This window comes from Aedes aegypti, chromosome 2 (genome assembly GCF_002204515.2).
Source record: "Aedes aegypti strain LVP_AGWG chromosome 2, AaegL5.0 Primary Assembly, whole genome shotgun sequence".
NCBI classification, from domain to species: domain Eukaryota; kingdom Metazoa; phylum Arthropoda; class Insecta; order Diptera; family Culicidae; genus Aedes; species Aedes aegypti.
In genome coordinates, this window is record NC_035108.1 from 247,783,640 (window position 1) to 247,797,514 (window position 13,875).

Genomic DNA, 13,875 nt, shown 5'->3' on the forward strand with positions numbered 1-13,875 from the left:
GATTGTCATCTACTTGTTTATCTTAATCGTTTTTTAATCTTTTTGTTATTTGAGAAGTCAACAAAATTCTATTCTGAATTATCTAATGTTTTTTCAGTATTTTTTTGAGTTTATTTTCGGAAATTTCGCCCATTATTACGGGTTTATTGAAAGAAATTGAATCTTTAATATCATATGGTACGATTTCAAAAACTATGTACTGTTGAATTGAATCCAGTGTGTACCAGTTATGAATATAGTTTTTCCCTATTAGGCCATATGTGAAATCTCGGAAATTTTCTCACTTGAAATACTTTTGAACGTTTTAACATCAAGATCCATTCAAATTACCTAACCACACAAAATGATTGAAATTTTTATAACAATTAAATTATCAAGTGTTATGAAATAGGGAACTGTGGGGTTTAGAATTGATTTGGGCAAACGGGAGCGCTACCGAAAGCTCGACGCTTTGTTTTTGACGTCACTGGAAGAGTGAGGTGTTGATTTGTTCGCAATGCCTACTTGATTGCCTGATTAACAGTCGGGTGGCATCTTCACATTCTTTGGCTACTGGGATGCCGCTGAGAGTAATCAGAATGCCACTGTAACATAGGATTTTAATAATGTGGATTCAATACCACACAGGATCCATTATATATAATTGGGACACCTACCCTATACGATTATTAAATTTGAACGACATATTCATTGTATTTATTAACTGTAACAAAATTTCTAGATTTCTAGAGCAAATCGTTTATGAAAAAAAAAGTTATGATAATAGCAAGTAAAAACAGTCTTAAAAAAACTTCAAATTGTCACTTTTAAGGAGACACACTCAATTTTAGGGGGTTTAGTACTAAATTGCAACATATTTTAAAATCTCACATTCATTTCTATTATATGAATTGTCATTGGAAAGCTGTAGGAAAGTTGATTGAGAAAAAACAAGTTTAAAAAACAATTTAACAATAATTTAATTTGTTTGTCACCCTCTCTAAGAGGCGAGATTGCAGCAATTTCCGTACGATTCAATTCAATGTAAATTAAACGAATTTCATATATTTGTTCATAAGCGTATTTTAAATGAGCCTGAGCTTGAGCCATTTTCCAACAAATTTCCCCGTTTAATCCAAAAGATCAACTCAATACACAAGCCTTTTGGGAGATAGAAATGTTACACACTTTCATCAACCATTTGTACATAGAAAATCAATTTGATTCAATCGGTCCATCCACACAACCGTTACAACACGTTTCACGCAGACATTGAAGCTGTCCAAAATTTTGCAAAATGGAACAAAAACTATTTTTAAATATCTGGATCAAAACGCAGAAATTCTTTCCGTTTTCCATTATAAATCGATTGATTAAATTGTGCGCGAACATATTAAACCAACAGTTTCTTTGACTTAGCCTCCAATCAGATGAAACAGACAGACCGGACTAGAGGTTATTTTGACGTTCAAAAGAAACGTTAAGGACTCCATCAATTCTGATTTTTTCGTTGCCGTTTTGATACAGATGTATCATCAAATAGATAAGTTCCCTTATTACAGCATATAATGCCAATATTTTGATATTTCGATCGCCTGGAGTACGTTTTGCTGAAACCATGAAAAAGCACTTAGTCCATTTTGTCTGAACACCGACCATATGATCGTGTGAGCATCGATATTTTACAAAGAAAGCTTTTCTCTACATTTTGGCATGTTCATTGATTTGACGTTGTGAAAATAAAGAATTCATACAAAAATAAAAAATCACTTCCTTAGGGGGTCCAAAATACAACAGTAACCCTACAATATTGCATATGCCTTTCGGTTGCAATAAGTTTTCACTCAGTTGTCGTATTACATTTAAGTTTTCGTGGAGTTTCAATAATTTGTCTTATTCACTATAAGGTGAAGAAACATCTCTAACATAACAACATAAATCTAGCAACTGGTTTCATTCAAAACTTGCGGACTTTTGATTGGAATTTAAGAATATTGAACTGAATTATTAGATAATTAGTTAGTTTTTTTTGTAGCTTATGTTATTTTCCATAAACCGTGGTCCACACGCGCTCAATTTTTACTTCGATGGTTGTTCAAAAACACATTCCTCGATTAAACTCCTCGTTGATTCATGGTGGTTTCAAGTTTCCACCCGTAGTCAAATTCGATAGAAATTTGTCATATTTGCCCCGCTTGCTGTCATTCCGCCCCATATTAATCGCATGTGATCAGTCGGCGTATCGAACTACGCTTCAGAAGCCGGTTTATTTTTCAACGCCATACCCGTCTTCGAAGCATCTTCGAGTCGAAGTCCACACGTTCCGAATGATGAGCTAATTATAAAAAGGATCCAGCGAATAAAATGCTTCTGTTTTGTTCGTGAAATATCTGATATCGTAAAATATTAATTAATGACATACCGTTTAGGACCGCAGCCGGAGGCATTGATTTTTTGGGGTTTGGACAGCAATAACACTGCGGAACACGTTTTTGTCTCCAGCATCAAAATACCTCTGTTTACTTAATAAAGGGTTGCTGAATCCATTTCCGTTTACAGAAATATCATAGCACGTCTAGTTTTTGAGATATTGGTTGTTGAAAATGCGAAAATTGACTATTTCAGCCAACTTGCATGCAAGTTTTCCAGCTTGTAAGGCAATTTATTTACTTAATTTGCCACAGAATTCAAACTTTATGTGTATAACAATACTTATCATCAAAGTTTGTAATACTTTTGAACCGAAAAAGTTATTTTTTGATGGTTTAGAAAAGTATTGTATTTTGCCATATGAGAGAAACGAAGAATTTAGTATGGAGACTACAAGTATATTGAAAAAATCGGTTTAATCTAAATTTAATCGTGCATTTTCAATCAAAATACATCTAAAATGAAAGTTTAAGTCCTCTTTTGTATGCTAGATGGATAAGATGCCAAAAAATTTTGATAAAATATACTTTAAATTTTAGGTAAACATCGATAAAATCAATGTTTTATACAACTTTGGCGACCTGTAGCTAAAAATTGTGACGTGCTGGGAGATTTCTGAGAACGGCATCAGATTCAGCAACCCCAAATCTACTAGAGACACATAATTTGATCCTTGAGACACGCAAAAATGTCATTTTTGTTGCGCTGTGTAATCGGTTGACGGCAACAGTCGGTGGCGGTTGGCGATGACACTGGTTCAAAGCCATTTATCAATATGGTTATGGCTTTGTTTTCGGAAAACCTGTTCTGATTTTTTGATCATGGAATGCTCAATATTCTCATGTCAGGGCCTTTTTATTTGGTCATCCGAAGAGCTGAGTGGCGCCCGGTGTTCATCGAAGTTGGATGACCTTGTCTAGCTTGTGAGACAGACTTGCAAGTGCATAATATGCAGTCTAGAAATAAATACTTGATTGACAAATCATATTGACTCGAATTTCTCGATCGCTTCCAAAACAGGAAGATGTCCGATATCACCTGAAAATTATTGTTTTTATATATTGGTTTAGTGAACGATATCGAACGCATTACAATTATGAATTGTGAGGAAAATAGACAAGGTAAAAAAGGTAACTTTCTAATTCATGATCGTCCAACTCATGTTCTCTTCTTGGAATATAGGTCTTTAGTATTATTAGGGAGCAAAAATGATAATGCTCATAACATCATTTGGAGCAGCCCAGATATTAAGATTCAGGTTGATGGAATACCTAAGTACTACAGATCTTGTATTACTTAATATAGGCAATCGCCCAACCTTTATGATATTTATTAGAGAGCGAGAAATAGGTGGCAGCGTCTTATAGGAGATCTGACTGCATTTGCTCTTATTTCGATGAAGAGTTATCCCTTTGCAAGGGACCGAATCCATCAGGTAGGTGGTGAAATAGGCTCAAATACACTACCCGTCATAAATACGGACTCACTAAAATAAGTATTGCAACACTCAGCTGAATATTGAATCACCCTGAAAAGTTTAGCATCACCTCAAAACAGGTAATTTCACATTGCTATATCTCGAGATCCTTACGACTTGCAAAGAAGCGATCTTCAGCAAAGTTCAAGGGTTTAAGGACATCCGGAAAGCAAACAGTTTAGTTCGCGATTTTGCCGCTAGGTGGCGCTAGTGAGAATGTAAAATTGAGCATTTTAAACTAGTTCTAGCTTGTGATCCATAAGAGATAGAAAGTTCGGGTCTTCGGCAAAGTTTCTCAGGGGTTCTAGGACATCCGGAAAGCAAACAGTTTAGCTCGTGATTTTGCCGCTAGGTGGCGCTAGTGAGCATTTCAAACTAGTACTAGCTTATGATTCACAAGAGATAGAAAGTTCGAGTCTTCAGCAAAGTTGCTCAGGGTATCAAGGACATCCGGAAAGCAAATAGTTTAGTTCGTGATTTTGCCGGTAGGTGGCGTAAAATCTAAAATTGAGCATTTCAAACTAGTTCTAGCTTTTGATCCACAAGAGACAGTAAGTTTGAGTCTTCGGCAAAGTTGTTCAGAAGGTCAAGGACATCCGGAAGACGAACAGTTTTGATGAAGATTTCACCGCTAGGTGGCGCTAGTGAGCATGTAAAACTGAGCATTTTAAACAAGTTCTAGCTTGTGATCCAAAAGAGATAGAAAGTTCGAGTCTTCGGCAAAGTTGTTCAGAAGGTAAAGGACATCCGAAAGACAAACAGTTTGGTTTGGTGCTAGTCAGAATTTCAAACTAGTTCAACATTAAGTGAATCAGACCTGAATCACTTGAATATTAAGTGAACCAAACCTGAAATACTTGAATATAAAAAGAAAAAGACATGAACCGCTTTAAAATGAGTAAATAAGCTCTGAAGTACTGAGACGTGAATTAAAATAAACCTTAATAATTTAATAACGAGACGAAACAAACCGGAATAATTGTAGTCTGGGTGTATGAATTTGACATGATTTTTGTTTACTCCATATTCAAGTCAAACCTGAATTTCTTGAATATAGAGTGAATCAAACCCGGAAGACATGAATATAAAGAGAATCAGACATCAATCACTTTGATATAAAGTCAATCAAACTTGAACCATGAAGAGATTCTGACTTGAATAATTTGAATATGATGAATATGAGTCCTGACTGAGTCACTCGCACATGGAGTAAGTCGTACCAGAATCACTAGAATATAAATCAGATATGATACACTTGAATATACATTTGATCAAACCTGCATCACTTTAATTTAATATGATTCCGTCCCTAATCACTTCAACTTCCAAATGCCAAAGGATTTCTGAACAGCATTCTGGAAATTCTATCTTATCAAATTCATAATGTTTAGGTACAGTCATCCCTCCAGAGTAAACTGTTTCCTGGATGCCCTTGACTTCCCAGACAACCAAAATGTACGTATAACGAAATCACCTGGAGGCTTTGTATGTGCAAAATTTCACTTATAAGATGTCGCGAAAAGGCCTTCTACGTACAAAAGTGGAGGCGATATGTGATGAATAATAACATACAATGCGAGTATAGAAATATTCTATCGAACAAACCTGTGATCTTTTTTTTTTTTTTTTTTTTTTTTTTTTTTTTTTTTTTTTTTTTTTTTTTTTTTTTTTTTAGTATCATTCCAAACATTACATTCATTATTTCTTATATCTAGGTGTTCTGTGTTATTAGACAACACTATCATCCTAATTTGGTAAAACAAATCTAAGATTTTATTAACATTTTGTTAACAACATATTACATTTCATTTGCCGTAGCAGTTCAGATTTTTTACAGGTGAGTTGATTTCACCTGCTTATAAGAGAAAAAAAAACGTTTTTAATATACTTAACCTAACTTAACCTAATCATATAACGCATTAATCGTGGCAATAGAAGATTGTAACGATTTTTGCCTGAAATTATTGATTATTTTATTTGACATTTGTTCCAATGTTTCAACATTGGATATCCTATGTAACTCATTGGTACTATACCAGGGAGGAAGCCTCAGAATCATTTTCAAAATTTTATTTTGAATTCTCTGCAGAGCTTTCTTCCTGGTATTACAACAGCTAGTCCATATTGGTACAGCATACAACATGGCTGGCCTGAAAATTTGTTTGAATATCAAAAGCTTGTTCTTAAGACAAAGTTTTGATTTTCTATTAATAAGGGGATAGAGACATTTTACATACTTGTTACATTTGGCTTGAATGCCCTCAATGTGATTTTTGAAAGTTAAATTCTTATCTAGCATGAGTCCTAGATACTTAACTTCATCTGACCAATTTATTGGAACCCCTCTCATCGTGACAACATGTCTACTTGAAGGTTTCAAATAAAGAGCTTTTGGTTTATGTGGGAATATTATTAGTTGAGTTTTGGAAGCATTAGGAGAAATCTTCCATTTTTGCAAGTATGAAGAAAAAATATCCAAACTTTTTTGCAATCGACTACAGATGACACGCAGGCTTCGTCCTTTGGCGGAGAGGCCTGTGTCATCCGCAAACAAAGATTTTTGACATCCCTGAGGTAACTCAGGTAAGTCAGATGTGAAAATATTGTATAATATTGGTCCCAAAATGCTGCCTTGGGGAACACCAGCTCTTACAGGAAGTCTTTCAGATCTGGAGTTCTGATAATTAACCTGAAGTGTACGATTTGACAGATAACTTTGAATTATTCTAACAATGTATGTTGGAAAATTAAAATTTTTTAATTTTACAATCAAACCTTCATGCCAAACACTGTCGAATGCTTTTTCTATGTCTAGAAGAGCAAGACCAGTAGAGTAGCCTTCAGATTTGTTGGAACGGATCAAATTTGTTACACGTAAAAGTTGATGAGTGGTCGAATGTCCATGGCGGAATCCGAACTGTTCATTGGCAAAAATTGAATTTTCGTTGATGTGGGCCATCATTCTGTTCAAAATAACCTTTTCAAAAAGTTTACTGATGGAGGAAAGCAAACTGATTGGACGATAGCTAGAAGCTTCTGCAGGATTTTTGTCTGGTTTTAAAATTGGAACAACCTTAGCATTTTTCCATTTGTCAGGAAAATATGCTAATTGAAAACATTTGTTAAATATATCAACTAAAAATGATAAGCTACTTTCTGGAAGTTTCTTGATGAGGATGTAGAAAATTCCATCATCGCCAGGAGCTTTCATATTTTTGAATTTTTTAATAATAGTTCTCACTTCTTCCAAATCAGTCTCCCAGGCATTTTCGAAAACGTTCTCTTGATTGAGAATATTTTCGAACTCCTGAGTAACTTCATTTTCAATTGGACTAGTAAGTCCTAAATTAAAATTGTGAGCACTTTCAAACTGCATAGCAAGTTTTTGAGCTTTTTCGCAATTAGTTAGTAATAATTTGTTTTCCTCTTTCAATGCCGGTATAGGCTTCTGAGGTTTTTTCAAGATTTTAGATAATTTCCAAAAGGGCTTAGAGCCGGGGTCCAATTGAGAAATTTTATTTTCAAAATTTTTGTTTCTTAAATCTGCAAAACGTTTCTTGATTTCTTTCTGCAAATCCTGCCATATAATTTTCATAGCAGGATCACGAGTGCGTTGAAATTGCCTTCTCCTCACGTTTTTAAGACGGATCAAGAGTTTAAGATCATCGTCTATAATCACGGATTCAAATTTTACTTCACATTTTGGAATTGCAATGTTCCTGGCTTCAACAATGGAATTTGTTAAAGTTTCAAGAGCATTGTCAATATCAATTTTAGTTTCTAAAGAAATGTTAACATCAAGATTAGAGTCAACATACGTTTCATATATATTCCAGTCGGCTCGTAAATAATTGAAAGTGGAGCTGATAGGATTGAGAATCGCTTCATGCGATATTTGAAATGTAACAGGGACATGATCAGAATCAAAATCAGCATGAGTAACTAATTGGCTACAAAGATGACTAGAGTCGGTTAAGACCAAGTCAATCGTAGATGGATTTCTAGAAGAGGAAAAACATGTAGGGCTATCAGGGTATTGAATTGAGAAATATCCTGAAGAGCACTCATCAAATAAAATTCTGCCGTTGGAATTACTTTGAGAATTATTCCATAACCGATGTTTGGCATTAAAGTCACCAATGACAAAAAATTTTGACTTATTGCGAGTCAATTTTCGCAAGTCAGTTTGAAGCCAATTAACTTGCTGTCCAGAGCATTGAAAAGGCAAATAGGCAGCTATGAAAGTATATTTACCAAACTGTGTTTCAACAGAAACACCTAAAGTTTCAAAAACTTTAGTTTCAAATGACGAAAACAGTTGATGTTTTATACGCCTATGAATGATGATTGCAACTCCCCCACATGCCCCATCAAGTCGATCATTACGATAAACACAAAAGTTAGGATCTTTTTTAAATTTGGATCCAGGTTTTAAATAAGTTTCGGTAATAACTGCTATATGCACGTTATTAGCTGTAAGAAAATTAAACAGCTCGTCCTCTTTACCATTCACAGAACGAGCATTCCAATTTAAAATATTTAAATTATTATTTGGATCCATTAGAAAAACGTAATCCAATAACAATTTTATTTGTAAATTTTACACCTACTTGGACTGCTTCAGTCATAGTGGTGGCTTTGAACATTGCATCAATCATTAGATTCAATTGTTCAGTTAGAAAATTAAAATCAGAGGCAGACATATCATCTGATGATTTCCCATTGGAATTTTCGGTAGACGAAGAAGCGGGGTAGGAGTTACCTGTGGCGGTAGGGTTTTTTCCATTTGATTTGAAACAAGTAGAATGGGTACTCATGGAACGAACAGGGGAAGAGTTCAAATTACCTGCTACGATATCGGCAAAGGATTTACCGTGGGTAGATACATTCGAAATTGAAAGATTCGAACGGCTACCCGACGGATTAAAATTAGTTTGTGAATGAGCATGATTATGATCTTCCTGGTGGGTATGATTCCTAATCAAGCGATCGTTAACTGAAAAATGAGCATTGTTCGATACTCTACCAAGTAAATTCCGGAAACGACCGTTATCGTAACGGATATTATCCTTCATCTGCTTGGCACGAGCCTCAACGACTCTTTTGCGTGAAATGCATTCCCAAAAGTTAGCTTTGTGAGGGCCCTTGCAATTGGCGCATTGAAATTTTCTGGTATCTTCTTTCACAGGACAGTCGTCCTTAGCGTGAGAAGAACCTCCGCAAATCATGCATTTAGCATCCATGCGACAATTTTTTGTACCATGACCCCACTTTTGGCACCGACGGCACTGAGTGGGGTTCTGGTAATTTCCTCCAGGTTTCTGGAAATGTTCCCACGTCACACGGACATCGAACATAAGTTTAGCTTTTTCTAAAGCTTTAATATTATTTAGTTCTTTTTTGTTTAAGTGAACTAAATAATATTCTTGAGAAAGCCCTTTCCGAACAATGCCAGATTGGGTTCTCTTTTTCATAATGATTACTTGGACTGGTGAAAATCCAAGTAAATCATTTATTCCATTTTTGATCTCTTCAGGTGACTTATAGTCACTTGAGAGACCTTTCAAGACGACTTTGAACAAACGTTCAGTTTTGTCGTCATAAGTAAAAAATTTGTGCTTCTTCTCTTCAAGATATCTGAGAAGAAGTTCGCGATCTTTAAGAGTTTCCGGCAAAACGCGACAGTCTCCTTTCTTTGCGATTTGGAAGGAAACCTTGATTCCCCTAATGGAGTTCAAGATCTCCTGCCTAAATCCCCCAAATTCGGAACAACTGACCACGATAGGCGGCACTCTTTGCTTCCTCACTTGAATCAAAGAGCCTGGGCTAGAGGCTGCTTCGATTTGGTGTTCGGAAAATTTGTCTAGAGCATCGAACTGATTGCTCATTTCAATACAATTATTCATTTCACCCTTGGAAGAAACTTCGCATTCCGGGGAAGCGTCCTTTCTTCCATTCTTGCCACGTGTAGTGACAGTTTTAAAACCCACTTTTTTGGAAGGAAGTAGTGAATTCAGAGATTCACCCTTCCTTTTGTTAGTTGTTGATACCATGTTTAGTTAATAAACGAGAAAGACGTGACCTTCGAGAGGTTTTTTCCCTAGACGGTGTCCAAGAAGGATTACCACCGCTAGCTTTCGCCAACGGGTCCAACGAAAAATCGAAGGCACGGGTCCAAACAAGGATCGTAAAGGGATCAATAGTAGAAAAAATAGTACTGAAAAGTACTGTTTAAGTAGCACTGAAAAGTACCGTTTTTAATTTTAGCACTGAAAAGTACTGTTTTATTGCTTTAGGTAGTTTTTAAGAAAACTTCCAAGAGCAGAGAGAATTCGTGTACGCACAGCACGAAGGTACGATGCGCACCAAACCTGTGATCTTATGCGACTTAACTTATGATAACAAATGTTGATTTGACAGCTGCACCGGATTGATTCGATTTTGTACGAGTGTACGGGACGAAACAAAATGTACGAATGAACTCAGAAAAGAAGTGTTTTATGCGAGGAAACTCAACAATCTGACGAGTTTATCCACGGTGTTTTGCGGGTTTGATGTAATTAGAATGAATAAACGAGTTGTAACGTGAACTTTCATGCAATTCCAGGTTGTCTGGGTTTCCGAACAACTTTGCCGAAGACTCAAACTTTCTATCTCATCTGGCTCAAAAGATAGAATTTGTTTCATATATTTAATTAAATGAGCGTACTAGTGCAACCTAGTGGCAAAATTAGGAACCAAAAAATTTGATATTTGGATGTCCTTTACTTTATTTCTGTTCTTTACTTGCCGAAGACTCGAACTTTCTATCTCTTGTGAATCACAAGCTAGAACTAGTTCAAAATGCTCAGTTTTACATGCTCGTGTGACGTTCAAAACTAGCGCCACCTAGCGGCAATATCGCGAACTTAACTGTTCACTATCCGGATGTCCTTAAACCCCTGAGCAACTTTGCCGAAGACCCGAACTTTTTATCTCTTATGGATCACAAGCTAGAACTAGTTTAAAATTTACAATTTTACATGCTCACTAGCGCTACCTAGCAGCAAAATCGCGAACCAAACTGTTTGCTATCCGGATGTCCTTGATCTCCTGAACAACTTTGCCGAAGACCCGAACTTTCTATCTGTTTTGGATCACAAGCTAGAACTAGTTTAAAATGCTCAGCTTTACATGCTCACTAGCGCTACCTAGCGGCAAAATCGCGAACCAAACTGTTTGCTTTCCGGATGTCCTTGATCCCTTGAACAACTTTGCTGAAGATCGCTTCTTTGCAAGTCGGAAGGATCTCGAGATATAGCAATGTGAATTAACCTGTTTTGAGGTGATGCTAAACTTTTTGGGGGTGATTCATTATTCAGCTGAGTGTTGCAATACTTATTTTAGTGAGTCCGTATTTATGACGGGTAGTGTATATCGATGGCACAAATCTTCCAATTGGCGGGGGACATGCCTCTGAAGCAGGCTTTCTGATAGCTGATACGGCGATGGATATTCGGGCCATATTGTGAAATATATTCCTAACAGATGTTGTGCGGAAAGTCGGGTTTAGTAGCCAAGGAACGATTTTTAAAACACCAGTCAACTTGTTTGCTTCGCGGATGATGTGAACATTGTCGGCCAAACATTTAAAAAGGTGACAGACTTAGTGACTCTCCTGAAACGTGAGGCAGCAGTAATATGAAAATACATTTTAGTCATCAAGGGCGTCATCAACTCTAAAAAGAAGAGGTTCAAAACTTGATTGCAAGTCAAAATATTTAAACCTATGAGAGTGTTTTGGTTTTGCTATATCTATTTCAAACAAATAAGAAGCGTAGAAAATTAACAAATAAGTGTTCGTCATGAAACTGTGGTGATACATACAAAAGGCCTCCATTATTGGCAATGTCTGAAAGGTGCATCGCAGGTCCCAAAGGTGATTAAGAATTTTTAACGCGTTCGTCAATGGTGCAAAGTGCGGTAGTCCCAATCTGATTGACGGTTTAAATTTACTCTTTTCGTGCATTGTCAATAGGGAACCGGTGCAATTTTCCGGTAGGGGACCTTTTCTCCACAGAGCTTCAGAACTAATGAAAACGACATTATTTTGTCAATACAAGAGTCAATGCTCACACATGCTCGGAGATGTAAACAGTTATATCTGCAACTAAATTATTGGAAAATTGTTTTAAGATTGTCGATAATATGAGTCAATACCCTATCCCGTAATCGAAACAAAACGATTAAAATATGACTTTTCGGCGACCACCAAGGGTGCTGTATGAAATTCACGCAGGGCATTGCTTCACGTTCTTCAAGCCATCTTTTCGGCGCAAAAGAAAGTGCAAAGTGGTAGAGAAGGACATTTTTGCACGTCAGCAGGGATCATCGTGCCTCTCCCTACTTCCCCATTCAACCAATCCCGGTGAGGTGAGCTAATCAATATTCCGGTGTCACTTGAGAAACGAAACCATTATTCACTTTATGATGACGATGATGCTGCCCAAAATGGTAATCAGTATGAGGAGCTCCCGCCAAGCTATTGTTTCCAGCTTGAATTGATTTTGGTTTCAATCATGCAGGATGTTTGCCATTTCTGAAACAGGTGATGAAAGCGATTAACGATAATCAGTGGGCACATATGGAAACAAAGAAGAAATGGAACGCCACTTACATTAATTTCATTTAATGAGGTGGTCTGAAGAGGTTTCATTGGGAGCCGAACATCTGAGGCATATAGTTCCATTTTAACTCTCTTACACGTAGATCTCAATTTTCGATCTAAACATCATTTATCTTTATCTAAAATTTCGTGTCCTTTACCACCCCCTTCTTCTCTGCAACGCGTTATTTAAAAAAAAACAACTCTTTCTTTTCTTTAAGCGTTAATTAATTTGGGGACTACGTTGATTATGGAGAAAATGCGAAATGTACCGTTTTGTGTATCACTTTTTTCATAAGATTATCAACTATTCTTTGATTTAAGTTCTCTACATTGCGTATAACAAAATCAGCAATTTCGTAAAACGTTAGTTGAGCAATTTCAGGAAAATGTAACTTTAAAACGTTGTGTAATAAAAAACGTTGCGTGGTAAGTCATTACGTTACATTGCGTGATAAAGTAACAGTACCTGGATTTGTTTTATTGGGTTTGTATAAATGGTAATCAGGTAATGCTTTATGAAAAGGTATATAAATCGCTTGTCAACAAGGTTTAAACAAGGTTTTAAGAACATTAAGCAGAGATGCAGGCTTTATCCCAGTGGGACGTAACGCTAGAAAGAAGAAGAATGGTAAAGCTATGTATTCGCAGTGGGTGGCATGTGCTTAGAATGAGAGACTCCTGTATGTCCTCCGGAAGGGCACAACACACCGAAAGCGCGAAGACCTGCCATAGACGAGATGCAAAAAAAAAAAACACGCCACTATGGTTATACCTACACACATTAGGGTGGAACTGCTTGGTATCCATATGCAATATTGCACCAAAACTTCAGTGGCCCTAATTTCACAGAAAGAACATCAGTGCAATTTCATTTCTAGCTTTGTGCACTAGCAGAAAGCTTAACCCACCGTCGGTCGCCCTAGTGTACTGAGTACACGCACTTTGCGAAAAGTCGAAAAACACATTGAAAATCCCTTCAAATTGATCCGGGTGTTGGTCCTATTCCAAGATCTACTCTTCTTCTTGCTTGTAGAGAAGAAATTTTTCGAAAAAATCAACGAAAAGTATTCGAAAACATCGGGTTTTTAACCTAAGTTTTAAGGCGTGTACTCAGTACACCAGTGCGACCGCTCGTGTAACTTTTTTTTACCAGGTCCGTCACACGAGCGGTCGCATCGTGTACTGAGTACACGCGGAGCAATTTTGATTGTACATCCAAAGCTAGACAAGATAGAATGTGGATGTCTTCGACAAATTTCTTCAGTCCAACGGTACCAATTGGTCAGTGGACAGAAAACACTTTGGAAACATCCTCATCTTCCTGTGGCCATCGGATTGTGCC